The sequence below is a fragment of the Leopardus geoffroyi genome, chromosome B1 (genome assembly GCF_018350155.1).
Source record: "Leopardus geoffroyi isolate Oge1 chromosome B1, O.geoffroyi_Oge1_pat1.0, whole genome shotgun sequence".
Classification (NCBI taxonomy): Eukaryota; Metazoa; Chordata; class Mammalia; order Carnivora; family Felidae; genus Leopardus; species Leopardus geoffroyi.
The window spans coordinates 52524583-52551549 of record NC_059327.1 but is presented as its reverse complement, the minus strand read 5'-3'; the positions used below and the strand labels follow the sequence as shown (position 1 = coordinate 52551549).

At 46.2% G+C, this 26967-nt stretch overlaps 1 protein-coding gene across 1 annotated transcript in view; it reads right to left on the bottom strand.

The window, feature by feature from the left end:
- Positions 1-17238, bottom strand: part of GATA4 (GATA binding protein 4) — an 80726-nt gene extending 63488 nt beyond the window's left edge. The window contains exon 1 of the mRNA XM_045462434.1: positions 17063-17238. The gene's annotated coding sequence lies outside the window, so the exon portion shown is untranslated. The remainder of the gene's footprint in view (positions 1-17062) is intronic.
- Positions 17239-26967: the final 9729 nt, after the last annotated feature.

The window sequence follows — 26967 nt, the reverse complement described above, 5'->3', positions numbered from 1 at the left end:
AGAGCAAACAGTTTGGTTTTGTGGATTTCCCTGTTACTCTCATCCCCATCCTTGGAGAGCTTGCTAATTAATCAGTGGAAGAACCAAAAGGTGGGAAGGCAAGGAAAGGAGTGAAAAGGGCGCAGGAATCACAACTAGGAGAGCATGATGGCAGGCAATGAAAAAAAAGGAAGGGAACCCTGGGAACCACCAAGCATCGACTTTACCCCCTGGGAAGCCTTAGGTAAATCAAGGACAAGGTTGTGGACCAGTCTCCCTCTTATGAAAGGAACACCATGATCTGATAGTTCTTTCAGCCTTGATGTCTTCTGAACTGGAATTATTTAAATTCTCTTACAAGTGTTGAAATTCATAGATCAAACATTTATTGAATACATACTATGTGCCAGGCACCCTGCAAACTTTGGAGAGATATAAGGAGGAACACAACGAAGTCTCTACACTCAAACTATTCAGATCAGTGAGAAAGAGTCCAGCAAACAGGCAACGGGGAGAAAGTTCTGGAAATACACGAATGCATGAAGAGAAACCATGTAAACTCCTTGCGCGGGGGGGGGGGGGGGGGGGAGGCGGGGAAGGGTAGGTGGGAGGAGGAAGTAAATGGATTCAAGGAACTATATTATTTGTATGTGTAGGTGTCTCCCACTCCCCATACTTTTGCCTCATTAACTATTCTCTTTGCGGACCTAGGGATGCGGTGGCCTCGCTTGGGAGCAGGGATTGTGAGGACCCTGCATAGTTCCTGCACTGACAGGCAGACGAAACTCAGAACATGCACGACTTCCCCCATTTCATACATTGGAAGCCACACATGCATACGGGTCATGGCTCCTGCAGAGTTCCACTGGGGCCGGCGGCGCCTGGGCTGGGAGTCCGGGTCAGGCGATGTCGGCTCTAGTTTCTACCATCACCCGGTCATGTGACCTCCCGCATGTCCAGCCTCCCACACCCCCCACCTGGTTCTCAGTTTCCTCATCTGTGAAATGGACAGGTTGCGCTACATCATTTCTAAGCTCCCTTACAGCTCTTTAAAAACAAATGAACACATCCCAAAAAGACAACTAGGATTAAGGGGTGGACTAACGTCAAATATTTGTTGATTGATAGACAAATGCTTCCCGCGACCACGCGGGTCTGTTTCGGGCTTGCACGAAATCGCCCGGCCCCTTGGTGAACACTGGCCCATCCCGGGTCTGGCTCTTCCGGGGGGGCCGCCGGCTCCCGCCCCCCCCCCCCGCGACCGCCCCCTGCGCGGGTGCCCTTGCGCCTCCGCCCGCGCAGCCCGCGCCGGGCCCGCGTGATGGATGGCCGCGGAGCCGGCGGCCTGTCAGGCCTTATTGATGAGGTGCGCGCTGACGGCCGCCGCGTAACCCGAGGCGGCAGGAGGCGAGCGCGGCGCGGCCGGCGGCCGCAGACTCGGCGGCGCTCGGGGTCAGCCCCCGGCCGGCCGCGCCCGCCCCTCCGGCGCGTCCCGGCCCGGCTCCGCAGAGGGGGCGGCGGGTGCGGAAGCGTCTCCGGGGCCTGGCGCCCGAAGCGCGGGGCCCGCTTCCTCCCCGCGGCCGCCGCGCTTCCCGCCCCCCGCACCCCTGCCCTCGGGGCCGCGGCCGCACACCTCCCCTGGGGGCCCCTCCTCTCTCTCCCGCTCGGCTCGGCCGCTGCTGGGACCTCCGCTCCCACCCGGGCGAGGCCGGCGCGGGCGTCCGGGGCCGCGGTGTCCGCCGGCGCTGCTCGGGGAGAGGAGCGCCTTTCCCGAGCGAAGGGGCCGCGCCCTGCGAGGCGGGACTCGGCCGCCGCCGCCAGTCTCACGTGCAGCACAGTTTAGGAGTTTCACGGCAGCCACGCGGGGCGTGAGAAAAGCCGGGACACCGGCGACTATTCCATTCGTGTTCTTCAGAAACGTACACAGTGATCGATAAGAAGATAAGTAGATAAAGAAAAGTACACCTACGGGTAAAGTTGGTGATGCCCCCACGTGGCATTTCCCCCATTTTTGTACGCTTACTTTCAGATTGAGCAAGTATTCGTTTCCAACAGCAAAGGCATTTTACTTGCTCCTTTGGGATACACTGGAGCTGAGTTCATTCTCGCGCTGCCCTCCTAATTCCTCCTGGTTCCTCCTTCTCCCACCTTGCTTTGCCTCTTTTTCTTCCCACTGCCCTTTCGGAACGAGAAGAAGGCCTGCCCGGCCGATGTGGGAGCGCCTGACGGGCTGCAGAACACGGGCAGGGTGCCTTAGCTCCTCTGCCTTTCTAGCGAAAGCCCCCAAGGCCACCTTCTCTGTTGGTGACACTAACGTGAGAACCGTGAACGTAACCTGCAAAGCGCTTTACTTCATAAGGATGAAAGGAGTAAGGCAATACCGGAGACAACGTAACTCCTAGCGCTGAGGGGTACACGCTGTTGTTTTCCCCGCTTGGAGCAAGGGCTAGCCCTGACAGGTAAAGGGCCCTACTTCTGCGTTCGATGAGACTTAAGAACCAAAAAACAAGGCAGTCTTTTCTCGGGGGCTCAGTAGAGACAGCGGATGTTGGTGTGGCTCAAGACACTCATTGGAGAATGCAACTTAAGCCAGGAGGGGCAGGATCTGGGCAGCCAATGGTGGAAGCTCATTGATCTGGGAGTCAGAAGTCTTGGGTTCTAATCCCGGACACTTCCACCCAGCGAGTGGCAGGACCCCAGGCAAATCACTTAACTTGTCTAAGCTTTAATTTCCTGTCTGTCAGATGAAGAGAATGGACACCTTCTTACGTCAACGTTTGTAACTTAGGGGGGTCCCCAAGTGGATAGCACCAAATCGTGCCATTCTGTGCCCCCCAAAGATCTGATACCAAGAGGTTCATTCCTGGTCCTGCACAGTGGAAGGGCGGGAATGCCAGGCCTCTAAGTCTGAACCTAATCTTAGCCGCAGATAATGAGTGTGTTCAGCGAGGAACCCAAAATATGAGGCCCGACTGAGTGTGTATGATAAAAGACTTGGACTGCAGATGAAAACTTCAATCCATTTACTAGGCAAACATTTATTGAGGAACAGCTAACACTGGGCACTTACTATATGCCAGGCATGCTGCCAAGTATGTTGCATGGATAGATTAGCTCATTTAGCCACACAATCACTCTGTTTCCATTTTACAGATGAAGAAACTGAGGCACAAAGCTATTAAGTAACTCACCCAGCTTGATAGGTGACAGCCGAGATTTATAGGCAAGTAGTTTGCTTTCACAATCCAAACACTACCCCTATGAACAAGGCATTGGTACCAGGAGGGATATAAAAGGGGAAAAGCAAGGGCTTACTTCTTACGTATCCTCCTTTAATTTTTTAAAAATATATTTTAACCCCCCATTCCCAGAATCAATCCCTTTTCTCCCTCTGGTTTCACAGCCTTTTAACACGTTGTATTTCAGTGTAATATCTCCACGTGCCTGCCTGTCTCCGCATCCCTCTCTCCCAAACTTCACTCTTCTTGAGGGCAGAAAGCCTATATTTGGTGCCTTTGTATTTTCCATAGTTTCTAGCATGTAGTTGATGTTTTAAGAAGTTTGTTGAATTAAATTCAGAAAATTGGAGTTTCAACTTGTCCTTATACAGTGTAAAATCCCTGTCCTTTATGACTGAAGATGTACTATCAGGGATGTGGCTGAAACACCTGTGCCGTGGTCCCTTCCACTGAGTGCGAACAGAAAAACGCACATATAGGAGATGCCATGTGATGCCTCACTAGCGTCTTAGCTCTAGTGCACCTGTTGGTGGTGTAATTAAGGCTCCATGTATGTACCTTTGGCTCAGTTATTGGTCACAGGACAGCCTCTCTCTGACTGATATCGATGTAGTGTGCTGGAGTTGCAAGGCATCACAGAGATTCTGGTCCAAGGACCCTGAAAGGTCTACATACTTACTCAGAGTCGCACAGCTATTTCATGGCAAAGCTGGCAGCAGGGGATCTGGGACCCTGGCCATACCCTGTTCTTCTATTTCAACATGCTGCTATAGGAACTGCTATCTCCCCTCTATAAATCTGAACCCCAAGGCCAAGCTTTCCTCACCCTGATACAATCACCAGGGTGAGAAGATTAGCGATAAGGCAGCACTGAGCTCTGGGGTAGTCTGGGAACCTGGTTAGCACTGCTCAGTCTGCCCTTTGTAGGAAGGTGGAAACAGTCACCCTGGCTCAGCCCCAGTGGGGGGCTGGTGGGGGTATGAGGATGTGACACAGGGTCTCAAGGAATCATAGACATTCAAAACTCTAGTCACTCCATGCCCCTCTGAAACCAAGGACAAACCAAGCCAAAAGGGGCACTCGCTATATATTATATTTCTAGACTGAATATCTTCCACATATCCTGTGGACTCATAAATATTCCAGCCTTCCAAATAAAGAAAATAAGACAGAAAAGTTGGAGGGCACATAATGGGCGGAGTTCTGGACTTTATCGTTGTTCAGATTCTCATCATTTCATAGGGTGATCCCATGTTCCAGTTTATGCCTGCTGTCCTGGGTAATTATTAGCAGCGCACACAATCAGTTTCACACAAATTAAATGGTCACTCTTTGTCACTTGAACTCTCTGAGCCTTGGTTCCCCATCTACAAAATAAAGGGTTTTGAGCATATATCTTTCAAGTTTTCTTTTCAATGTTTTGAAAATGCTTCAATTTTATGAATGTGGGGCTGCAAGAGAAGCTTCACGGCTTCTTTTGTCTGGGCAGCTGAGAGCAAAGTCACTAATGGATGGGTGATTGCTCTGTTATTGACATTGAACTTTGGGCTTCAGGTTCACCATTGACAAACTGGGATTGATTAAAAATAATAAAATAAGCCAGCCCTTCTGAATAATATGTGGGAATTAATTAGCACTCACCTCCCAAATAAGCAGATCATGTTAATATTACTCATTAGAACTGTATTACAAATATTACAACTGCTGTTGCACCCTATCAGTTCTCCTTTCTCTTCTCCACCAGTTTGTTTGTATTTAATACCTAGCTAAATGGAAGAGACAGGATTTGTTTTATGTGGTTCCCAATTGGGGCCATTAATTCACCGTCTCTTTTTATCCTCCCCCCCGCCCCATCCCATAATGTTTCCCAACACCATTCTCATGATTAAGAAATGGTGTTGGGGAGAAGGTTGTGGCAAGGCCACCTCCTCAGTGTGGTCCTTGTTGTGGCTACCCCAACAGTCAGGCAGTCTCCTCTTTCCTCCTATTTCCACATAAACATTCCCTTTATACAGGCTGACTCTGAAATTCAAACGTGTGTGTGTGTGTGTGTGTGTGTGCACGTTATTTTGTCACTTTGTTAAACTTAAGAAAAATCCTTGATGTCTGGAATAGTATTTAGGAATTCTCCAGATCCCCCACAATGCCCTGCACATAGTAGGTGCTCAATACACACTCAAAAGAATAAATTAGTGACTGAACGAATAAATCTAGGAGCTGAATCTGGAGTTCTGTATAGGAAATTTCCTATTTTTGAAATGCAATAATTTGCGCAAATTTCTTTCTCTTTTCACACTTCAGGAAACCTCAGTCACAGCCACATTGTAAAAGTATGGCTTTGTAAACCACTTTATTTTCACTGTTTTGATCTCATATGTGTGGGGGCTCTTAAAGTGCTATTTGCTTCACTTTATAGCTTGCACCTTGGAGAGGCTGGTTGATAAATGAGAGATGAATAATTCCTTATTGCTACTTATCTGCTAAATCTATAAACTAGTGTCAGCATTTACTCAGTTGGGTTTAAAGCTATGTCTGGTATACTTATTAACTTGCTTAAAATAAGCCATAAAAATGGGCTTGGTAGGCAGTTTTTTAAACTAATTTTTAAAAATCACATTGGTCATTTTCCACTAACTCATGAGATGACCTTTGGCAAATCACTTAACCTCCTTGGGCCTCACCTGCAGAAGGAAGATGGTGGGGGGGGGGGTGCTAGATCAGCTCTAAGAGCTTTGCTGGTCTTAGAGCCCTTGATTCCATGATTTTCAAAGGAGGAAATTAAGGGACCCTGATAATACCTATTAGAGCAATTACAAATCAGTTCGTATAGACTATCTCATGAATCCTTGGCATATCCCTGGTGGGTGGGGAAGGCAGCACTTGGTAGTTAGAGCAGGGCATTCTGAGTCGTATTCTGTTACTTATTAGTGGTGTGACCTTTGGCAATGCAACACTTCTGAGTCTCAGTTTCCTCATCTATAAAACGGGCACAATACTCCAGTAATACACTGATTACTCCAAAGAGCAATAAAATGTGAAGATCAAATGTGACATACATGTGAAAGCGCTTTTTTTTTTTTAATTTTTTTTTTCAACGTTTATTTATTTTTGGGACAGAGAGAGACAGAGCATGAACGGGGGAGGGGCAGAGAGAGAGGGAGACACAGAATCGGAAACAGGCTCCAGGCTCTGAGCCATCAGCCCAGAGCCCGACGCGGGGCTCGAACTCACGGACCGCGAGATCGTGACCTGGCTGAAGTCGGACGCTTAACCGACTGCGCCACCCAGGCGCCCCGAAAGCGCTTTGAAAAATGTTATTCATTGGCCCCAATTTAGAGATGAGAGGACCATTCGAGGTACCGTTTGGTTAATCAGTTTGTAGCAGAGCCAAGGGAAGGATTGTTTGACCTCTCTTGTTCTATTTGGATTACATATTGAAATTTATTTAAAAATTATATAAATAGATTATATAATCTTTATACAAAGATAATATAAAGATTGAGTGTTCAAAAGAAACCTGTGCCTGATGAGAAATTTCTGGGAATGCTAAATGACATATTGATAAGAAAATCAGTTAATATCTTACTGGCCCACAAACCTAGGAACTCCCAGCTAATAGAAAATAAAGTATTTTCCGAAGCCTTTGAAAATATGCACCCTTTCCAGCTCTGGTTCTCCTTGCATCTCAGACCCCTTGCTTTGGGGTTCACCCTGGCCATGTGAAAAGTACTTACGGTCTGCCCAAGGCTTTGGGTTTAATTCCCTAGAGAGATGTGTGCAGAGAAACCAGTTGTTGCTGAGAATTGTTGTCAAGAAGTCAGCAAAAGTGTCTGGAACACAGCCCTGTGAGAATTATTCTTCAAGACAGCACTCCCACCATGTCTGTAGAGTGCAGGGGGCTAGCAAATGTGGCATGACGATAAATATGTTGCTTGACCGGGTCCTGCTTACCTTGTAGTGGAGAAGGTCAGAGATGAACAGTCAACAAAACTGTAATTCTACAAAAACTAAAATTCTGTGGTTCTACCAAAATTCTATTCATATTTTCTACTGCCAAACAGTCAACCAACCAACCAACCAACCAAATAGACAAAGGCTGACCTCAAAGTTAAAAAAAACAAAAAGTATAGAGCACAGAGAAAAAGAGTGGTATTGTAAGTCTATACTTCCTACGGTACTCAGACTACAAGTTTTTATTTGCTAAATGTTTATTTGCTAATTAACAATGATGAAACTGACCTTTAGTTTGATGTTACTTTTACCTTCTCATGACCAAATGTGTTACATTAAGTTAAAAATTTCAGTGCGAAGGTTTTTGAAGCTTCCTTAAGTTTTAACGTTTTTTTTTTTTAAGATTTTATCTTGGGGTGCCTGGGTGGCTCAGTCGGTTAAGCGGCCAACTTTGGCTCAGGTCATGATTTCGCGGTCCATGAGTTCAAGCCCCTCGTCGGGCTCTGTGCTGACAGCTCAGAGCCTGGAGCCTGTTTCAGATTCTGTGTCTCCCTCTCTCTGACCCTCCCCCGTTCATGCTCTGTCTCTCTCTGTCTCAACAATAAATACACATTAAAAAAAATTTTTTTTTAAAGATTTTATCTTTAAGTAATCTGTGTATCCAATGTGGGGCTCGAACTTACAACTTGGAGTTCAAGCATCATATGCTCCAGCCACAGAGCCAGCCAGGCTCCTGAAGCCTCCATAATTTTATGGTGGGATTTTGTTTCTTTTTGTTTCCATTCTCTCCCTCACCCCATCTCACACCTGCTTATAAAGGGGGAGGAAGCAACCTTCATCTTTATAAACTGCTACTTATTTATGTACAAATTAAAATGATTTCAGTTTCAATAATGGCACCTGACATTCATTAATACTTGTCTTGTAATTCATTTGATCTTCAGTCCCATTCTTAGTGATTAACTTTCTTGCTTTCACAAAGGTCTTTTCTTTTGAACACCCTCTCCAGCTTTTGGGCCACCACTAAATGTCTGTCTTCCCTCCCCTGTCCAAGCTCTCCTCCTCTTCTCCCTAGTCTGAATAATCAGCTTTTATTTGCAGCTGGACCAGCACCTGGCCTTACATTCCAGCACATCCTTCTGTCAGCAAAGGGAGTTTTGAGAAGAGGAAAAGTTACAAGAACTTAGACGTGTTTTCAATTTCAGAAACACTCAAGGTTACAAGTGAAATTCTGAGACAACTGTGAAAACATTTCGCAAGGGACATGAGGGGACCTCTTTGTGGAAAACTCACTCCCACCAATTGTAAATGTATTTAGCCAGGAATCAAGAGTCCAGGGCTATTCTTGGAGTTTTAGGAAGTCTAAAGCTGAATTCTCTAAAATGGATAAGCTTTTATCAGAAGCACAATAGTCATGAAATCTTAGGAAGAAACAGATCTTGGATGTGGTCAATCTTCCCCACCCCTCTCAAAACATCTCATTTTCTAATTTCAAAGAGACAGGAACTCCTTGGAGTTCATTTGGAAAATACAGGAAAGTATATCAAGAAAAAGAAAATCTGTCCTAATCACACCACCCAGAAAGAACCCCTGAGAACATTAGTGTTCTCCCTTCCCCAAACTCTCTCCACCAGTTTCACACTGAATAGAGTGCTTTTGCAATCTACTTTTTATTTTTTAAAAATATGAGACATTTCTAGGTCATTAAATATTTCAAGGAAACAATATGATGGCTACATACATTGCACTGTTTATGTACATAAATTCTTACTGTTCAGAGTTCATGTTATTTTCTACTTTTCACTGTTATAAATAGGAGTTTGATGTGTCCTTGTCAAATTGACATAAATTTTGGTAAGTAAAGCACCTTGTAAACCTCTGACTATTTCCTTGGGGTAAATTTCTATTACTGGAAAAAGTGAGTCAAAGAATATGAACACTAGTAGGGTTTTGCATCCATACTGCAACGTTGCTTTCTAGAATTTTTGCATCCCAAATTCCTACTACCACCAGCAGCACTCAATTTTGGGTAAGATAACTCCAAAATAGATCTGACAAAGTGTCAGGTAAATTTCCATCCCTTATTAGGCAAATTTAATTTCTGGAGCCACAGGTAAGAAACAAAACAAAATGCCAAATGAAACCAAGGGGAACATTGATGCCAAACTGAATGAATCACACTTTGGAGATTATTTCAGGGACTGGTGAGAGGTCCTGTCTGTCCTCTAAAGTTTGTAACCACTTCAAAATATAAGAAACTGAAGCACAAAAATGTTAAGAAAGTTTCCCAAAATAACATAGCCAGTAAGTAGTACAGATGGGATTCAAATCATATTATTATCACATTGGAGTCCAAACTCTTACCACTGACCAAATTTGAATGTAGTATCTCGGCAAATCTAAAGTCTCCAGAATGTTCTTTGTCATGAGTTCACTGCCCAGAAGTTGCCTTTTGTAGCTTTTAAGGTTTTAACCAGGAAATGAGAATAATCTCAGATTATCTATGAAGGGAAAATTTATCTGTGAAGAAGGTGACACTCAACTATTAAGAAGCACATTCATACATCTTATTTCTAGGATATGCCAGAAATAGAAGAGAAATAACTTGCCTGAGGTCACCCAGTTTGTGGGGAGTTGCATTGGGACTAGAATCCAAGCTCTTGTGATTCTTTGGCTACTGCCTATAGTGTTTCTTCTGCCAGCAAATACCCTCTGTGGGCAAATGAGGATTGACTAAGACCCATAGAGCCTTAAAGTTTCACGGGGGTTCCTGTCCAGCACCCGGGATCTCCCTTGCCAAGAGAAGTCTGAAGGGGAAGTGACACAGCTGGGTTGGTGGGGGTATTGTGGGTCACAGCAGCATAAGGGACTTAGCACCCTGAGCTTAGGTATGGGCAAGCAGAGGTGGTCTTCTCCCAGGGAAAGACCTGCCAGTCCTATGAGCCACATTCAAGTGGAAAGCTTAGGCAGGAGCGATTGTCACTGCACCAGTAGAGGGTAGAGACTGTTGCTGGCCTTCTGGGGAGGGGATTCCTGCACTGAATGGAAGGCTGAACCAGATAACCTCTGGGGCCCTTCTAGCTCCCGACGTCTCTGATTTGTATGTGTTGGAGTAAAGGAGTGAGCAGTCACGGGACTGGAATAGTTGATTTAGGGTCCCACCCCGGTCACCAGTGAAGTTCTCATCTTGGGCAAATAATTTAACCTGTCAGTACAAGGCACAATGCCTGGTGCAGAGAAAAGCTTTGTAAATGTTTGCTGAATGAATGACCGAAAGAATGGTGGATGGATTTAAGCCTCCCAAGTCCCAAGGAATATTGGTGATTATTGGATTCTTACAGTGCCCTTTGACTGGTGGAGAGTTTGAATGAGATAATGTAAAAATATTCTGAACTTCTTAAAAGGAAATGTGATCTGCCAAACCCAAAGGGATTCTAGTTCGTCCTTACACTGACAATGGGTAGAGTTATAATTTACCAGCATCAGCAAGCATATTATTCAGTGGTCAGTTTTGAGTCCACACAAAATTCTCTATTTCATTAATCCCTCCTGTCGCCGATGGGTTAGCTCAAAGCCTCCCAGAACCGGGTGGGGCAGCCAGACCGCATCCCTCCCTCCACCCCCGCCCCGGATAAATGCTGAGGTCTAATGGATTGTTCATGCTGCTGTCCAGATTAGATAGCAAGCCCCTCCGTTATCGTGGCTGGAGCAAACCCGGGCGGCCACTCTGGTGAGAGCTTTCTAAGGCAGCCCCGAGAAGCCTGGGGAATCTAGAAGGCAAGGGAGAGCAGAGAGCTGCTAACAAATCCGGGGGCCCCAAAGCTGTTTCCACATAGTGCCTCTTCTCAGAACTTGCTCTGGACCCTAAATCCTTCACTCCCTCCCCCTATAGCATTTAAGTAACTACTGAAGTGGTCAGTAGTTACTATTGGCTGAATTCTGGGGAGCAGTTCTAAGACAGTAACTCATAGATTCTGCTTGTCAACTTCTGAGAAGCTGGAAACACTTTGACGATAACACCCTCCCTCCCCTTAACACCAGAGAGATGCTTTTGCACAGCGACTGCTGCATGAGACCAGGAAGGCTGTACCTTTCCTAATTTTTGTTGTTCTTGCATCACTGCAGAGGAAACATAGCTGACTTTCTGACCTCCCTTCCTAATTCTCCATGGTCAAGTTTTTACCTGTTAATGATCCTGTTTGTTAAGGAAAAGTTTCTTTAGAGTTTTCTTTAAATTCCTTAAATAAACCTTAAGGATTTTTTCCCCTACAAGTGATTTTTTTTTTGTCTCCAGTCATTATCTAAAAGCAAAAAAGGATCTACTATTTATCAACACTATTATAAAAAAGTAAGAATTTCATGTATGCTCTAACAACAAATTCTACATAAAACAATGATAAATGCTCAAAATCATTATTTATCTACAAGGAGAGACTAATTGTTCTATTATTATTATGATAGAAGTACTGTGATATAACAGAAAGCAAATAAAGTCTTAGCTGGCGAACAAGGAAAAGTTATCTATTTATACCATATCAATTTCCTGTTAAATCTTGCAGTTAGTGAAAAGCCATAATAAATGGTGTGGCAGGACAAATCATCTGGCTCAGTAGGAAATGTTTCTACAACATTAAAAAAAAAAAAAAACAACAAAAAACCCTGCATCATGTTTTATAGTGAATCAATCTTGGTAGACTTCCACTTAGCCACTGGAAAATGATTTTATAGTATGCTATTTATTTAGAGGTGGAAATTCAAGAAATTTCGTAAGGACAAACGGCACAGCTACTGTGTAGATTAATATCCAGACATTAAAATAATTCTCCAACAGAAGGCTTCTGATTCACCCAAGGAGACATCTTTATCCAGTAAGTTCTGCATGCAAGTGGTACACCCAAATTAATAAAAACGAATTTATCACGAGGGGGAAGGGTCTATGGTTGGGATGAGAAAAGATCAAGCCAGACACAGGGAAATTTTAAATGTGGGACGTGTGTCTGGAAGCATCCTGCGGCCACTAAGATCAGCCTGGTCTGCAGCCGCGAAGGACCGGGCAAATAGAAAGGCACGCAGTTAAAAAAGAAGAGCACGTTTTATAGATAAAGAACAAAGTAAGGGGGAAAGATTTTGATTAAGCAAGAAAAGGAAACTCAGGAATTGAATTAGAGGGAGGGGAACGAGAACCAGAGAGGGAGGTGGGGATGGGTGGGGATGAACGAAGGAAAGGAGAAAACAGGGAAAGCTAAGACAATACTAAACGAATAAAGAAAATCCCTAAGACCGGTGGGTAGGGTGGTTGAGGGAGAAACGACACATCACGGCATCTAAGAAAAAGCAGCAGCCATTCCAAACTCCGCCCTGCCAAACACCGACCCGGTAAAAGCCGCGCCCGGCGCCTGGACACCGGCCCCCTGGGGCGGGCATCTGTGCGCAGGATTGCCACTACTGACCCTGGGTTTAGCGAAATGTGATTTGGGAAGGGTCTGCCAGGGGTCTTTTCTAGGCTCAGAAGGAGGGGCGCTGAGGAACTGTCGGGTTTGCGGCCAAGAAATGATAAAAAGGCAGTGCCCTTCCCCAGAACTTCAGCTTGCCCAGGCCTGGGAATCCGGTGGCCTCTCCGCAAGTCCCAGGTCCCGAAGCTTCGAGAAATCTCTGCTTCCGGCCTCCGCGCCGGCAGGAACTATGCATGAAATATTAAGGCTCTTTGAACGCGGCTGAGGGAGACTCTGAACTCTGCGTCCGTAGCCACTAAGCCCGCGAGCCAGATCCGGGTGCCATCCGAGTCCCTTAAGAACCCTCCAAACCCGGCCAAGGAAGGAATTGAACCAGTGCCTTGCGGACTGGAGTCGGGTTCGCTGCGCCCTCGACTAGGGTGGGGAGGAGGTGTCTATCTGCAGGGGGATGTTGAAATGCGGAACAGCCTAACTGGGGGTGGGTGTGTGCGTGTAAAAATACACATTTTGATGAAACTCCTACTGTAACTCTTGGCCTGTTTAGGGACCTTACGTGGGCGTTAGAGACTGGAACGACAGCGGAAGGACGCGGCCTCGCTCCCCTCGTCGCTACCCAGACCGTGAGGGCAGCGGCGTTGGGGCGAGCGGGTCCAGGGTCGCGCCAGCCCCTGCCCTTGGAACGGCGCGCGCAGGCGGATCTCCTCGGCTCCCGGGTCCATCTGTGCGTTGAGCATTTCCGGGGTCTGAGCTCCCCAAGCTCAGATCTGGGAGAGGGCGATCCGGGACGCGTTCTGAGCAGCACCAGGCCCCGGCACGAGGTCACACGACTGACCGCGACCTGGACTCTGCTGTCTGCGGCCTGGGCTTTCTCGCCCATAACCCCCGCTCGGGAGGCTGGGGGCCGCCGGAGCGACACCCGTGTGAGGTGATCTGGCCTATGTGGCGCCCTAATGGTTGAATGCGCCCAAACCAACCTAACCTCAGCCTCGCCAGGAATAGAAACGATAAGAGGATGTTCCGCTGCAAAGTGGCCAGGAACTCAAGCGGTCTAGTTGTTTCTTTGCAAAGATCCGCTGGTCTAGAAGGTGTGGTCGCGCGCTCGAGGTTTCCTCCGGGCCTCCTGTTGCTGAAGGCAGGAGCCGTCTCCACCACCACCGCTTCGTTTTCCCACCTGGCCACTCGGACTGTGCACGAGCGGCTCCCCCAGAGGGACCAGGGACTCGGGACGTTAACCCAGCCTACGGGAGAGCAGCGTCCCTTCGGGTTTCCATTGCCCGGGTTTCCGCGAGGGCTGCGTGCTTCTCACGGGGCTTGCTCCCGGGAAGATCGCTCCTGATGAGGAGTTGTTTGGCAAAGGGTTCGAGCCCCTTTGCGGTGCAACCAGGCGATGTAACTTTGGGCAGAGTAACTGCTCCCAATCTTTCTTCCCGTCATGTAAGGTGTGGGAGAAACAACACCTCGATGTGAAGTGAATTTGTAAACTTTTAAGCTCCACCCAAAAGGGATTAATATTGGTCACTAATTAATACGGTCTTCTTCCTCCCCCCCCCCCCACTATAGGGGCATTTCTCTGCCTCTTTGAGGGGTCCCTGAAGCTTTATTGAGTGTTTCCATTATTTGGGAATCTCCATCGCCCCTTCCTCCCTTAAATTAAAAAAAATTACTTTTCGTTTCCTTCACCAAACTCTCCACGGGGTTAGGACTGTTCGCCCCAGACTCGTCCCACTAAGGCCTCCCCGGGGACACTTTTAAGGTCGTCGCTATTCTCGCTGGGCCGCGCCGCAGGGACCCCACCCAGTCCGCCTGGCCGGCTCCCTTTCCCCGGCTGCGCGCCCGCACTGAAACCCTGGGTTCCGGCCCCGCGCGCTCGTCACTGGCGCCCAGATTTGGAACTCAGCCGTCCTCGGTTCTTTTCATTTTTCCGGCAACCTTAAGCCTGCTCCCTTTTCTCTCCTGTCCCTTCCTACCCTCCGCCAGAGCCTGACGCCACTTGGTTTATTGACCTTAGATCTGCTCCGCGGCTTTATCAGGCCCCGCGGAGCGTCCCGCGGGGCACGTTCCCCCCCCCCCCCCCGCCCCTCAGTGGCGCGGTGGGAGCCCTTTTTAAACTTCTCTAAAAACCTCTCATTCGGGCCCCATCCCGACTCAGCTCCCAGAACCTACAGAAACATCGCCCCAATTCCCGTGATCGTGGAGAGAACCGAGGCAGGGCCTTCAGGGCCACGAATATTTGCCTGTGTCGCCCCTTTATCTAGATAAGGTAGGTGAAAGTGCCCGCCTCCCCCCTCGCAATTATTCGGATAATTGTCTCGAATCTCCACTTGGTGCTGTGTTTAGACAGTTGGAGATTGATCGTTTGAATTTATTCAGTGTCTGTGCTGCCCCAGCCCTCAACGCCGTCTTCTCTACTGTCCCCAGCCTTAACACATCTCTGGACTTACATATGCAAACTGTAACTTTACGTCCTATAAATCACTTGGCAAATATAACTAGGCATTAGAAAGTCATTTGAAATGGATATTTTATTGGGCTTGAGAAATAGAGCAGGGATAAAGAGCAACTTATTTCCATTTCCTCAATACCAACCTCACAAAACTGTCTAAACGTCCCACCCCCGCCCCTTGAACTCGTCAATGAAAAATCACTTTCACAAATTCTTTAGAGGAAAGAGGAAATGTCTACATCACTAAAAATGAACTCCAATGTATTCTGTAAAAAAACAAAACAAAACAAAACAAAACAAAACAAAACAAAAAAAAAACAACTTCATAAATTGGGACTTTCAAATATCTTTTTACTCTAGGCCCATTTATCCAAAGAAGACTAACAGAGACAAAACACTTAATCACTACTACTAATAAAAGAGCCAAGCCAGTTTTGTGATGATAGGTTGTGGGATTCTAGCAGACTTTCACAGTCATGCTTCCCCTCATTTCAGATATTGGCACTTCCTTAATCCTGCCCAGCTAAAAGCCTTCCAGTTTCCCTCCATCTTGGTGAATCCGGAGGAGAGTGAGTGTGTGGGGACTCAGAGGAAATGAGGAGGGCTAAGGCAAGCTGGAGCTGGGCAGAGGGAAAATAAAGTTTGAAACAGCTTTTGAATTTATCCTGGTGGAAGCCAGCAAGGCTTTGGGAGAGGGAAGCATACACGAAGGAACAATTTTCCATTCTCTGTTTTGCAGAACTGGTATTTGTAATAAGTGCACAGACACCAAGAGACTGCACTAAATCCTACCCGATTCCAAAAAAGGGCTCACCCAGTCCTCCCTAAGGCTGCAAGGTTAAAATATGCCGTTGTCTGTTTTCAACCTTTGGGCAAGGGGAGGAACTCAGACAAACCGGCTGCCTTCAAACTCTCCCAGAGCCTTAGCTGTTAAGTAACGCTTCACTCTGGACTCAGGATCTTCTCACTTTCCACCTGTGTTTTCTCAGAGCTGCCCCTCTTTCTTCACCTGTGTCTCTCCTTTTGGACTCGGCTCTTTTCTCAGCTACAAATAAGATTCAAAGCTCATTTGCCCAAACTCAGGATTTATAGAAAGGGGAGGTCATTTTGTCTTGTATGCAAAAGCATATGCAACCAAGCTCTTCAAAGCACGCAGTGGGCTTGGGGAAGAAAACCACAATCATTGCAGTGCACCTGCAAAACCCACCTCCACTCCTCCTTCCCATCACATGTCTGGCTCCAGAATAAATGAAAAATTAAACCCTACACCTAGCCTGGCTGACCCTTGGCCTGTAAATAGGCAAAGAAAAGTATCAGATCCCGAGGGCCCTGAGGCCTATTCGCTAATTCACTAATGAAGCCATAGGAAACATGGCTGAGACTTTCTGGCCTGAGAGCCTACCGGGCTGGTCTGACAGGGGTCAGGAAGGGTTTTCCCGAGCTTTCTCAAGGGGTTCTCAAGACTGAGCATCAGCAGCGTGGACCCAGGGGAAAGGCATGGATCTGGTGGACCGAGCAAAGACAAGCGGGCCCAGGGGCACCTGGTCAGATCCGTGTCCATTTTTGTGTGGTATGTATTTATTTACTTTTTCTTGAGAGACTGACCATCCCCACCAATTTCTGATTGTTGGAGTAGGAGGCTGAACCCGGAAATAGAGACACTACACGCTACCAAGTTGGGAGAAAGGGAAACAGAGAGAAAATGTAGCACAGGGAAGAAGTGGGAAAGGAAGCCTTGTATCTGCGGTTTGGTCTGCCAAGAATCTCATCCTTTCTTCCTGTCCTCAAAGGTCTGAGAGCCTCTTGCCCATCCTCACTGGCAGGTCTTCTCCCTGCCCCTAGCCCCGCACCTCCCCTCTGCCCAAACCTGAGAGTCAGAGCTCACTCGGCCTTCTCTTCCTTCCGCCCTGCTGCTCCTGGCCTTCCTGGCCTCCCAGCTCCCTGCCTCTCTCTCCTCCCGGGCGGAGGGTCCCCAGGAAGGCCAGGAAAGGACTCACCCTCGGTGGAAGCGGTGTCCCTGCAGCTCCTTGAGGCTGGTGTGAGGCAGTCTCTCAGGAACGGTCGGTCTCCGTCCCTCCCTCGGTCTCTGGGATTCCAGGCTGTTCTCAGCGGGGTGGGAGGGAGGCGTTGTGAGCCGAGTCTCCCAGCTCCCTCAGAGCTCCCAGCTTTCCCCTCAGAATTAGATAACAGGAAAAATAGATAAGAGAAGTGGTTCATTAATTCAGCAAGCCTTTTTTTTTTTTTTTTTTTCGGTATGTGTACAAGTGGAAGGAAACCCTGTTAGGGAATGAAGCCCTGGTTGGACGTTTTTTTTAATAAGTCAGTGTTCACAAGGTTCCAGAGATGCTTCCGGAAGGTCACTCAGAAGGACTGAGACCTACAGGAAACAAACTTAAGGAGTCACCATTTGTGGGGGGAATATGCTGACTTCACAGCATGAGACTTCTTCCCCCAAGTCTCTCTCAGAGGCTAGTCCAGCCTTTGGTGGTGCTGGCCTAGGCGACATTGTCCTCTGAGGGCAGAAATAACAATAACAGCAGCACTGCTCTTCCAGTAGGCAATAAAAAATAACACTTGTTCATGTAGTATTTCCTGGGCTCCTCACAACAGGAGCAGCAGGCAGCTTGTAAAACAGTATGAGATCCTTGAGCTTGGAGAGGTTAGAAATGTGCCGGTGGCCCAGTCACACAGCCTGGAAAAGGATAGAGCCCATGTCGGATTCTAGATGAATTGCTCTCTAATGTAGCAATAAAGAAATCAGTGAATTCTTAGGATTGGAAGATACCTCAGAATTCCCATCTCTTACCCAAAGCAGGAATCCCCATGAGGTGATTAGCTGTACTCTGTTTGAATACTCCTGCTATGGGGGAGCTCATCACTCTACAATGCATGGAGGTACAGCTCTACTGGCCACCATACTTCCCTGCCCCACAAATGACCCAAGATTGCAGGGCTGTGCCAGGCACACGGGAAGCAACAGGGAGCTGCGCGGCCTGATTGGAGTCATCAGGCGAACGAGCTGCATGGAATTCTTTCCTCTCAGGCCCGGCCTTATTTAGGGCGAGTCTCCTCTGTGGAATCAGCATCTCCCAGAGGCGGTTCTTAATAATAAGAACAACAATACCTTTATACTTTAACATAGTTCCCGCTTCCCAGACTCCCAGGATCCTTACAACGGTCTCTGCCAAGTGAGGAGAGGACATACAACCTACTACCTTTTTTCCGTATGTAGACCAGGAACCTGAAACAGAAAAGGGAACTGAACTGCCAGAAATCAAAGAGCAAATGTGTAGTGGAAAAGAAATTAGAGAGATGAAGGCCTGGGAAAAAAAAGGAAAAACAAGGGGAAAATGAATATTTTTCCCTTCTAAAAATTTTTAGTTACGAATATTTTTATAAGTGATGAATAAGGTGTCTATTACTGTTATCTGCCTCTACACTCTTCCCCCCGCCAAATAGCTTGTAAAAACTATGCCATAGGAAGATTTTAGTGTAAAACTCCCTGTGGTGTCAGATCATTAAAATTCCTAAAGAGTGAGCTGAATAGTATAAGACAAGGACGCAGAAGCTTGGGTCCACCTTCTTTGTCCAGGGGAGCAGCGTGTCCGATATTTCACCAGAGGACTGTCTTCTCCCAAGTAGCTTCCCTTTATGGACTTTATAAAAAATTATTATGGCCTGGAGGGGTTTTGGGGGGTGGGATGGGCTAAATGGGTGAGGGACATTAAGGAGGGCACTTATTGGGATGAGCACTGTGTGTTATATATGAGTGATGAATCACTAAATTCTATTCCTAAAAAAAAAAAATTATTATGGTAAGGGGCACCTGGGTGGCCCAGTCAGTTAAGCGTTTGACTCTTGATATCAGCTCAGGTCATGATCTCACGGTTCCTGGGATCGAGCCCCGTGTTGGGCTCCGGGCTGACATCATGGAGCCTGCTTGGGATTCTCTCTGTCTCTCTGCCCCTCCCCCACTTGCGCACACATGCTTTCTCTCTCTCAAAATAAATAAACACTAAAAATTATGGTAAACTATGTATAACATAAAATTTACCATCTTAGCCACTTTTAGGTATACAATTCGGTGTGTCCATATTGTGCAACCATCACTACCGCCCACCTCCAGAAATTGTTCATTTCCCCAAACTGAAACTCTGCCCCCTTGAGCCCCAACTCCCATACCTCTTCCCCCAGCCTCTGGCAACCCCCATTCTACTTTCGGTTTCTATGAATTTGACTACTCTAAGTACCTCATTTAAATGGAAACGTGCAGCACGTGTCCTTTTATGACTGGCTTATTTCACTCAGCGAAATGTCTTCAAGGTTCATCCATGTTGCAGCGTGTGTCAGAATATCCTTCCTTTTTTAAGGCTGAATAATATTCCATTGCATAGAGAGACCACTTTGGTGCACACATTCACCCCCGGATGGACGATTTGGCTATTGTAAACAATGCTGCTCTGAGCATGGCTGTGCGAATACCTGTGTCTCGTTCCCGCTGTCAGGAAGTGGTATTGCGGACCATAAAGCAGTCTGTGTTTAATTTTCTGAGGAACTGCCATGCTGTTTCCCACTCCTTATGGAGTTCTGATCTAAAATTTGGAGAAGAGGCAACTTCCACTTTTCCTACTTAGGGTTCTATTCAGGGGCAGATTATCCTGCCTGCTCAGAAGCTTGTAAGAGAGAATGATTTTGCAGTAGGAAAGAAGGGAGTCTATGAGGTTCTCTTGGGAGTTACATTGGAGCAGAGACAGCGCTCATAGAAATGCTTCCTTATTAAAAGATTAAGGGAGGGGCGCCTGGGTGGCGCAGTCGGTTAAGCGTCCGACTTCAGCCAGGTCACGATCTCGCGGTCCGTGAGTTCGAGCCCCGCGTCGGGCTCTGGGCTGATGGCTCAGAGCCTGGAGCCTGTTTCCGATTCTGTGTCTCCCTCTCTCTCTGCCCCTCCCCTGTTCATGCTCTGCCTCTCTCTGTCCCAAAAAAATAAATAAACGTTGAAAAAAAAAAAAAAAAAGATTAAGGGAGCTAACTTCTGATTAAGGTGCAGAGACAGCAGCACCTGTGTTGGAGTCCCAGCACTGACATCTCCTTGCCTCGGTCTTCCACATGTGACCGCAAGAATCTGGGAGCCTCACAGCATAATGGTCGGGGCTAGCTAGGGATGCCCAGGGAAGAAATGTGCAAGCTATAGACTGCACATGTTTTCTGTGTTCAGAAATTTGAAAACTTAAAACAATCACGGGGGAGTTAACGAACCTTTATGTATTTTCATTTCTCCCTATGTTCCAGAATTTTTTGTGAGGTGGAGGGAAGCCCATTTTTGTCCCCTGTGGTTTCAAACTTTCCAGAGGTCTGAAGATATTTTGGGGAACCTGAAACTTCGCCATCCTGAGGCCTAACTTGGGGCTCTATCCGTCAGGTCCAGGCTAGCACCAGCCTTTCCTGGGAGGGATAGGAGCCCTGGGCCCCTCACTGACCAGAATGGTGACGGGTGAGGTGGTGAGACCCCAGGGACCCCAGGTGTGCTTTGGGCCCAGTTAGCAGAGCCTCCTGCCAGCTCTTGCTTAGTGTGCTGGTCCGGAAAAGGGCTGAACGTCATATGTGCTCACATGCTTGTCCTACTCGGTCAGAAGGTAACCCCCAGAGATGGAGATGAAGGTGCTGCTGATAAAAGCAGCCAGAACTCTCTAAAAATCACTCAAAACCCACACCTGGGAGACAGCTAGAGAGAGACTTTCTGAGGAATACTTGGCTTTTGGTGTGTTTTCCCTATTCTTTATTTTTTTAATTTTTTAAAATTTTGATCATTATTTATTTATTTATTTATTTATTTTTTCAATATATGAAATTTATTGTCAAATTGGTTTCCATACAACACCCAGTGCTCATCCCAAAAGGTGCCCTCCTCAATACCCATCACCCACCCTCCCCTCCTTCCCACCCCCCATCAACCCTCAGTTTGTTCTCAGTTTTTAACAGTCTCTTATGCTTTGGCTCTCTCCCACTCTAACCTCCTTTTTTTTTTTTCCTTCCCCTCCCCCATGGGTTTCTGTTAAGTTTCTCAGGATCCACATAAGAGTGAAAACATATGGTATCTGTCTTTCTCTGTATGGCTTATTTCACTCAGCATCACACTCTCCAGTTCCATCCACGTTGCTACAATGGGCCATATTTCGTTCTTACTCATTGCCATGTAGTACTCCATTGTGTATATAAACCACAATTTCTTTATCCATTCATCAGTGGATGGACATTTAGGCTCTTTCCATAATTTGGCTATTGTTGAGAGTGCTGCTATAAACATTGGGGTACAAGTGCCCCTATGCATCAGTACTCCTGTATCCTTGGGTATATTCCTAGCAGTGCTATTGCTGGGTCATAGGGTAGGTCTATTTTTAGTTTTCTGAGGAGCCTCCACACTGTTTTCCAGAGTGGCTGCACCAATTTGCATCCCCACCAACAGTGCAAGAGGGTTCCCGTTTCTCCACATCCTCTCCAGCATCTATAGTCTCCTGATTTGTTCATTTTGGCCACTCTGGCGTGAGGTGATATCTGAGTGTAGTTTTGATTTGTATTTCCCTGATGAGGAGCGACGTTGAGCATCTTTTCATGTGCCTGTTGGCCATCCAGATGTCTTCTTTAGAGAAGTATCTATTCATGTTTTCTGCCCATTTCTTCACTGGGTTATTTGTTTTTCGGGTGTGGAGTTTGGTGAGCTCTTTATAGATTTTGGATACTAGCCCTTTATCTGATATGTCATTTGCAAATATCTTTTCCCATTCCATTGGTTGCCTTTTAGTTTTGTTGGTTGTTTCCTTTGCTGTGCAGAAGCTTTTTATCTTCATAAGGTCCCAGTAATTCATTTTTGCTTTTAATTCCCTTGCCTTTGGGGATGTGTCGAGTAAGAGATTGCTACGGCTGAGGTCAGAGAGGTCTTTTCCTGCTTTCTCCTCTAGGGTTTTGATGGTTTCCTGTCTCACATTCAGGTCCTTTATCCATTTTGAGTTTATTTTTGTGAACGGTGTGAGAAAGTGGTCTAGTTTCAACCTTCTGCATGTTGCTGTCCAGTTCTCCCAGCACCATTTGTTAAAGAGACTGTCTTTTTTCCATTGGATGTTCTTTCCTGCTTTGTCAAAGATTAGTTGGCCATACATTCGTGGGTCTAGTTCTGGGGTTTCTATTCTATTCCATTGGTCTATGTGTCTGTTTTTGTGCCAATACCATGCCGTCTTGATGATTACCGCTTTGTAGTAGAGGCTAAAGTCTGGGATTGTGATGCCTCCTGCTTTGGTCTTCTTCTTCAAAATTACTTTGGCTATTCGGGGCCTTTTGTGGTTCCATATGAATTTTAGGATTGCTACTTATTTATTTTTTTAATATGAAATTTATTGTCAAATTGGTTTCCATACAACACCCAGTGCTCATCCCAACAAGTGCCCTCCTCAATGCCCATCACCCACCCTCTCCCCTCTCCCACCCCCCATCAACCCTCAGTTTGTTCTTAGTTTCTAAGAGTCTCTTATGGTTTGGCTCCCTCCCTCTCTAATTTTTTTTCCCTTCCCCTCCCCCATGGTCTTCTGTTCAGTTTCTCAGGATCCACATAAGAGTGAAAACATATGGTATCAGTCTTTCTCTGTAGTTCCCTATTCTTTTTTTTTTTTTTTAATGTTTATTTATTTTTGGCAGAGAGAGAGAGAGAGACAGAGCATGAGCGGGGCAGGGGCAGAGAGAGAGGGAGATGCTGAATCCAAAGCAGGCTCCAGGCTCTGAGCTGTCAGCACAGAGCCTGATGCGGGGCTCCAATTCACAAACTGCGAGATCGTGACTTGAGCCGAAGTCAGACGCTCAACTGACTGAGCCACCCAGGCGCCCCTGTAGTTCCCTATTCTCTAAAGCACATACACACACACATACACACACACACACACACACACACACAGAGTTTTATTCATTTTTTTATTATCAAAGTGTTACATATTTATTGCTAAAATTAAAAGTACTATAGAAGGTAGAAAACGACAGTCTTTCTTACCATCTGCCCCCCTCCTCTCACCAAATAACTCTTAAATTCTCACTTCCCTTCTGAAGCCTGTTTTTTCTCTGAGATGTTTAGCATCGAACATATGATTAAGAGATAGTCTCCAGAAATTACATTTCTTCCTCTTGTGTGAGCAAATTAATTAGCATCTTTAAGCCTCAATTTTCAAATTTGTAAAATGGGCAGAATAACAATTCTTATCGCATAAGTTCAATGAGATGGGAATCACTGAGTGTGAAGCCTGGCATTAAATGAATGAATGAAAAGAGGCACCTGGGTGGCTCAGTTGGTTAAACGGCCAACTCTAGATTTGGGCTCAGTTCACGATCTCACGGTAATGGGATCAAGCCCTTGGTCGGTCTCTGCTCTGAGGGCTGCTTGGAGCCTGCTTGGAACTCTCTCACTCCCCCTCTAGCTCTGCCCTCCCCCCTCTCTTTCTCTTTCAAAGTAAATAAATAAACGTTTAATTAAAATGACTGACTGAATGGATAAATACATAAATACACTGTTTTTAATATTATTAGCTGGGGGCAGAAAAGGAGGCTTGCATTTCACCCAGTGACCCTGCTCTAACCACCTGTGCCTACCTGTGTCCAGGCAGGAAATCCGTGGACAATTGCCTGGCAAGTGTCGGCCAGCTGTCCAAGAACTCTTCCAGGATCAGGAGCTCATGGCTGTGCCATGCTTAGCAGGTAGCAGCCCCTTCTATTGTGGTGACATAACTGTAGGTAAGTATCCCCTTGGGACCAGGAAGCCCTAGGGGACTAGCTTTAGGTAAGGGTGGGCACTTTATGTATGTGGGCCTGGGTCTTAAGAAGAACTCATTGACTCTGGAAGTCCCTCAAGTCCCTGTGGCATGGGCAGAGGTAAAGACAGAAACAAGTGGCCTGGGCGGCAGGGGGAGGGGGGAGCAGGTTCTGACTTAATTGCATTTCCACCCTGTTTTGACCTCTTTCTCTTCTCTAGCCTGTCAGGTTTCAATTTATTAAAAAAAATTAATATATAATTCACATATCGTAAAATTCTCTCTTGTAAAATGTGCAGTTCAGTGGCTTTTAGTATATTCACAAGGCTGTGCAATCATCACCGCTATCTAAGTCCAGAACATTTCCATCACCCTGGCTGCAATTTGATTGGATTCAATAGACGTTTCCTAAAAGTTCCTTAAATAAAATCCCAAGCTCTCTAGCTAGAGCAGTCCTTGGGGCTTTGTTAGTTTCACTTCATTCTAGCTTCATCTTCTGTGTCTGCACCTGCAGCTCAGTCACACTCTCTCCCTTTTGCTCTGCACATGGACCTGATGAACCAGGACCATAGCTATGAATGGTGACCATTGCTTGGGCTCTCATCATGTGCCAAGCATGACACTGAACACTTTATGTGCATTTTCCCTTATCCTTTTATCTAATGTCACAGAAGGGCCTTGAACTCAGGTCTGCTAGCTTCAACCCTGTTATTCTTCTTGATGGGCCAATGGACTCTGAACCACGCATTGGGCTCTTCCTCAAGTTTGGGATGTTCTCCCCATGTTTTCTGCTAAATAATCCTTGTGTAAGTAGTTTACAGTTCAGCAAGCATTCACCTCTGTTCTCTCATTTGACCCATTAACCTTGTGTGTTCAGGAGCCAAAATGCTTCCCTTCCTTTGAAATTAGAACCCCCCCCCCCCCATACCAGATCCATCAGATTCCAGGTCCTCCACTCATGTCCAAGACCAGTGCAGCAGTTTGTTATTCACACTTTCCTGATATCCTACTCAGATCAGTCTTTTAGAAAGTTGGGGTTCAATGCGTACATATTTGTAAACCCCTGTCTCTTGTGTTGATATACAACTTGGGCATTTGGGCTTATCTTATTTCTCCTTGTGGAACATAAAGTCTTCAGAAGCACAGACTGCCTGAAAATTCCCTTTTTAAGGGCAGAGAGGGCTTTTTAGGAAGGATGGTCCCAGCACTTGGCCTTTCTCATCCCTTCTTCAAGTGGCAGAATCCTCTTTCCTCTGGGACATCTATTTTTTGGTGGCTTAGTTGGAACAAGTGTCCCAAGTTGGCCAATTTGAAGATGCACTCAGGGTTTTCCTGGGACTTTCCAGCCAAGGCTAATGATGAAAAACAAGCCATCTGTCCACTGGGGCTCCAAAGTTGGTGGGATGTGTATCTTCAGGCTCCACGTGTGAAAGAAAGTCTGGGAGGTAATGAGGGCCCTGATGACATATTTTGAACCCCTAGATTCAGCTATACCCTTATTAAGCTAATATGATTTTTTTTAGACACTTGCAATGGAGGAATACCAACAAAGGGCTGCACACACAGAATAATCTGTAATTCCATTGACTGGCTGGCCTGTATAAATGAGGAGACGATGGAACAGAAGAGACTGTATCTCTTTTTCTCTCATGGTTTGACAGTTTCTACAAAATTCTTTTATTATTAATTAATTAATTTTATTTTGCACTTGATCTTAGCCAAAAGGCTGAGAAGTGATTATTTTTATTTATTTTGAGAGAGAGGTAGAGGGCAAGTAGGGGAGGGGCAGAGAGGGAGACAGAGTCCCAAGCAGGCTCCGCTCTGTCATGACCGTGAGATCATGACCTGAGCCGAAGTCAAGAGTTGGCTGCTTAACCGACTGAGGCACCCAAGCACCCCTCAAATTCTTTTTTTTTGAAAAAATAAAATTTGTTTATTTATTTTAGTAATCTCCACACCTAGTGTGGGACTTGAACTCACAACCTTGAGATCAAGAGTCGCATGTTCTTCTGACTGAGCCAGCCAGGTGCCCCAATTTTTATTAAGTTCTAAGTGATTAAGCCTTCCTTTGACATTACATACTTTAAAAGGAAGACGGTGTGGGGTGCCTGGGCAGCTCAGTTGGTTAAGCAACGACTTCGGCTGAGGTCAGGATCTCTCTGCTGCCAGTGCAGAACCTGCTTTGCTTTGAATCCTCTGTCCTCCTCTCTCTCTGTTCCTACCTCACTCTTGTGCATGCGTGCTCTCCCTTTCTCAAAAATAAAAGGAAGGCAGTGCAATCATTGTTCTTATCCCTGACCATCATCCATAGCTTGTTAAAAGAGATGTGTGCAATTAAAATATGAGGAAAGGACTCATTATAACCCAAATGCTCTTCCCTTTACAGGCCTTATTCATAGGAAGGTCTCTTGGCTGCTAATACACCACTGAGTATATATAATAATGTAATGTATTAATATAATACACACACATATTCACAGAAAGAAGCAAAGACAGTACAGAGACATTCCATATGCTCTACCCAGTTTCCCTCCCTCAGTGATTACATCTTTCATGGTTATGGCACAGTATCAAATTCAGGAACATGGTACAATGTATGTGTATAGTTCTGTGCCATTTTATCATATGTAGATTCGTGTAACCATCGCTGCAGTCAAGATACAGAACTATTCCATTACCACAAAGACTCCCTTCCCCTTGTACTACTCCTTTATAGTCACACCCATCCCCCTCCCTAACCCCTGGCAACCACCAATTTTCTCCATCTCTGTAATTTAGTTATTTTGAGAATGTAATATAAATAGAATCATACAGTTTGTGACCTTGTGAGATTGGCTTTTTATTTTTATTTACTTTATTTTATTTTTTAAATGTGCATTTAGTTTTGAGAGAGAAGGGCAAAGAGGCAGAAAGCGAGAGAGAGAATCACAAGCAGGCTCTGTGCTGTCCACGCAGATCACTGCACGGGGCTCAAACCCACTAACCATGAGATCATGACCTAAGCTGAAGTCAAGATCAGATGCTTAACCAACCGGCTGAGCCACCTAGGCACCCTGAAATTGGCTTTTGAAAATCAGCATAATGTTCTTGAGATTCATTCAAGTTGTTGCAGGTATCAT